This window comes from Elephantulus edwardii, unplaced genomic scaffold (genome assembly GCF_000299155.1).
Source record: "Elephantulus edwardii isolate Elephantulus edwardi_28Jun2011 unplaced genomic scaffold, EleEdw1.0 scaffold00133, whole genome shotgun sequence".
In the NCBI taxonomy this organism is placed as follows: Eukaryota; Metazoa; Chordata; class Mammalia; order Macroscelidea; family Macroscelididae; genus Elephantulus; species Elephantulus edwardii.
The window spans coordinates 3,029,062-3,033,193 of NW_006399883.1; the positions used below are offsets into that span (position 1 = coordinate 3,029,062).

The following is a 4,132-nucleotide window of genomic DNA, read 5'->3' on the forward strand; positions in this document are numbered from 1 at the left end:
ATGATAGCCGTATTTTGTTACAATCCACACAGTAAAATACCTTTGGATAGTCAAGAAAACATAAATAGACATTCTTTTGGTATTCTCTTTTCAGTCAGGTTCCACTTGACATCAGCACTGATATGCCTGGTGCCATGGCCTCTTCTAAATCCAGCTTCAAATTGAGTTATTCCTCTATGTATTATTCAAGTCCTTTTTGGATGATCATCTATACAACTTAAATGTTTATCTTGGAATCTGAAATATTTTGTCAATACTTTGTTGTTGTTATGTGTTATTGAGTCGTCTGTGACTCATAGCGACCCTATTCACAACAGCCCTAAACTCTGCTCTATCCTGTGCCAATCTCACTGTTTCTGACACACCTACTGCCATTACCCCACTCACTGAGTCAATCCACCTCACAGAGGGTCTTTCTCTCCTGCGCTGTCCCTCCACTCACTCAAGCACGACGTCCCTCTCTAAGGACTGGTTCCTTGCAACATGTCCATAGTATGTCAGAGGAAGCTTCAGAATCCTTTCCTCCAAGATGCAGCCTGGTTTCACCTAAGACGAACCTATTTTTTCTCTTAGCAGTCCATGGTGTATTTAATACTCGTCTCCAACACCACAGTCCAAAGGCATCAGTTCTCCTACTATCATCCCTAGTCATTGTCCGGCTATCTGATGTCTAGCAAGTGATTGCAAAGACCACGACCTGTATCAGGCACACCTTATTCTCCAGACTGACATTGATGCTCTTCAGTACTTTGGAGAGGTCCCTGATAGCAAACTCTCCCAATGCGCAGTGCATGAGCAGCCCCGTCGTGGGCTCGGGGGCTGTAGTTTCCCAGGGGCCGCGGCGGCACGGAGGACTCTGGGTCTGTGGCCGTGAGAAAGTTTGCTCGAGGAGCGAGGCCGAGCTGGGGCAGCATGGGCGGGACCAGAGCCAGGCAAGCTGGGCAGAGGCCGCGCGTCCACCCAGCGGCAGGTGGGCGCTGTGTAATGTTCAAGCTCAGAGATGCCTTATCTGGATCGTCAGAATCGCATTTGTGGTTTTCTGGACATTGAAGAAAATGAAAACAGTGGGAAATTTCTTCTAAGGTATTTCATACTGGACACCAGAGAAGATAGTTTCGTATGGTACATGGATAATCCACAGAACCTCCCTTCTGGATCATCCTGGGTTGGAGCCATTAAGCTCACCTACATTTCAAAGGTTAGCGATGCAACTAAGCTAAGACCAAAGGCAGAGGTCTGTTTTGTTATGAATGCAGGGATGAGAAAATACCTCCTTCAAGCCAGAGACTAACAGGACCTAGTAGAACGCGTCAGTGTGCTGAACAAAGCTATAAAAATTACAATACCAAACAAAGCAGTCTGACACACAACCTCATTCTGATAATCTCTGTTGCCAGGGCGACCGTCCCTGTTCAAAGAAGCAAGTGTCCTACAGAACCGACATCGTGGGCGGCGTCCCCATCATTACGCCCACTCAGAAAGAAGAAGTCAGTGAATGTGGTCATTGACAGAAATAATTTGAAGCGATCACAAAGCCATCTTCATGACTTAAATCTGAAATCACCTCCAGACAGCGCAGTGATCGAAGCAAGGTACTGTGTAAAACAAGGAGTTGTGATGAAAAACTGAAAAAGAAGATATTTTCAGTTGGATAAAAACACAATAGGATACTTCACATCTGAACTGAAAAAAGAACCTCTGGGAGTCATACCACTAAAGGAGGTTCACAAAGTCCAGGAGTGTAAGCAAAGTGACATAATGATGAGGGACAACCTATATGAAATTGTAACAACCTCTGGAACTTTCTTCATGCAGGCCAACAGTCTGAGGAGATGCACAGCTGGATCAAAGCCATATCGGGCACCATTGTCTCACAGCGGGGATCTGGCCTCTCAGCGTCTTGTATGTGGCAGGCCAGAAGGCTGTGGAACCCTTGTGTTCAAATGTATACCTGCAGCGCTGGTGAAAGCAGCACGCATGTGGGTGCGCACGCGCACACTCGCCTTCTTACTAGGCCGGACTTAAACCACTCACAGCCCATCATTCCAAGAGCATCCCACCTACCCTGCAGAATCCAAACATGTCCCCAGGACCGTAGGCCCGTCTGCACCCTCCCCAAGCACCCCTTCCACAGCCACTCGCAGCAGCTCTCTGGTCTCAAGCTTTGCCTTGGAGAAGCGAGGATTTTACCAATCGAATCTCTTACCAAGGTCAAGCTAGGGAACTCCAAGGTCCAGACTGTCTCTCCAAGGGAACCAGCTCCCAAAGTGAGAGAGCAAGCTCTGCCCAGAGCTCGGAGTCACAATGGCCCTCCGGGGAAGGACGGCGGCCTTGTGGACTTGGACGACCAGCCGAGCCTTCTGATCAGCGATGTGTGAAGATGCAGGCCCTGCCTGAGCGCCTCAACACCTCTTCGTCTCCCTTCGGGAGGCTTCTCGCCAAAGATGATCAAGAGTGAAATGATTTTTAATGCACATGTTCTGCGGTCTTGTAGCTGCACACTCCCTCTATGCTGGGAAACCAAGGGTCCAGGGTGTGGTCAAACTCAGTGTCATTTCTTTGAAGAGGAAGGAAAGGCCGAAGTGACTCAGTATCAGCTGTCTGAAGCTTTACGTGTTCTTACGTGGACGATAACTCTGTGTGTGTGTGTGTGTGTGAGGTATTTTTATCCAGGTGAATTTGACAGTTCAAATGTTCAACAATTTAAAACATTAAAAATGCTAATTAACTAAAAAAAAAAAGACTTCCCCATTGAAATTCATCTTTTGATTTCTTGACTGCTGGTGCCACAGTGTTGCCTGTGGAGCCGAGCAAGTTGACATTATCAACAACCTCAATCTCTTCTTCATCTATCATGATTCTGGCAATTAGCCCAGTGGTGAAAATCTTTGCCTTCTTGATGTTGATTTTCAATCCATATTGAAAACACTAGTCCTTGACCATTTGCAGCAAATGCTTCAGGTCCTCCTCAGTTTCAGAGGGCAAGGTTCTGTCATTTGCGTAATGCATATTGTTGATATCTTCCTCCAATTCTAATGCCATATTCTTCCTCATAAAGCCTAGCTTCTCAAATTATCTGTTATGTATATAGATTGAAAGGTATGGAGACAGGATGTATCCCTGGCACTATCCTTTCCTGATTTTGAACCATGCAGGGCTTCCTTGCTCTATTAAGAGGATTGCTTCCTGGTCGAAGTATAGGTTTCACCTAAGCACAATCAAGTGTCCTGGATTTCCATTTTCCTCAAGGTTAGCCACAATTTGTTCTGATCCACACAGTCAAATGTCTTTGCATAGTCAATGAAACACAAATAGGCAATCCTCTGGTATTCTCTGCTTTCTGCCAAGATTCATCTGACACTGGAGATAATGTCTCAAGTGCCATGACCTCTTCTAAATCCAGCTTATATTTCTGGTAGTTCTCTGTCAATGTCCTGTTCCAGTCATTTCTGGATAATTTTCAGCAGGATTTTGCTTGCATGTGATATTTGTGATATTGTTTGATATTTTCCACACTCTGTCTGGTCACTGACTATTTTTGGAATGGGAATAAATATGAATCTCTTCCAGTTTTGGTCAGGTAGTTGTCCTCCAGATTTCTTGGCACAACCTGGTGAGCAAACTCAGGGCAGCATCTGTTTGTTGAAATATGTCAACTGGTATTCCATCAATTTCTGGGGTTTTATTTTTTTGCCAAGTTCTTCAGAAAAGCCTGAACTTTCTTTTTTATCATCATTGTCCCTTGATCATATGTTGTTTCTTGAAATTCTTCTGTGTCACCTTTTTTTGTTGTTGTTGTTATGGTCTTTGTATACTCCTTTCATCTTATTTTAGTGCTTCTTTGATCATTCAATATTGTGCCCATAGCATTCTCAAGTATTGCAAATTGCAGCTTACATTTGTTTTTTTGTTTTTAGGTCCTTCAGCTTAAGAAATGATGAACAAGTTCAGCCCTTTTGATTTTCGGCCTCCAATTTTTTTCACATTTCGTTATAATACTTTCCTTTGTCTTCCGAAGGTGCCCTTTAAAATCTTCTATTCTAGTCCTTTGTTTCCTGATTTCTTCCTTTTGTTTTGGTTTCTCAGTGCTCTAGTTCAATATTCAGAGATTCTTCTAACATCCATTTTGGTC

The 4,132-nt window shown here is 44.3% G+C and overlaps 1 pseudogene; it reads left to right on the forward strand.

Annotated features, from left to right (window-relative positions):
• The first annotated feature begins 1,000 nt into the window (after window positions 1-1,000).
• Window positions 1,001-2,378, forward strand: LOC102855248 (annotated as a pseudogene).
• The last annotated feature ends 1,754 nt before the right edge of the window (window positions 2,379-4,132 follow it).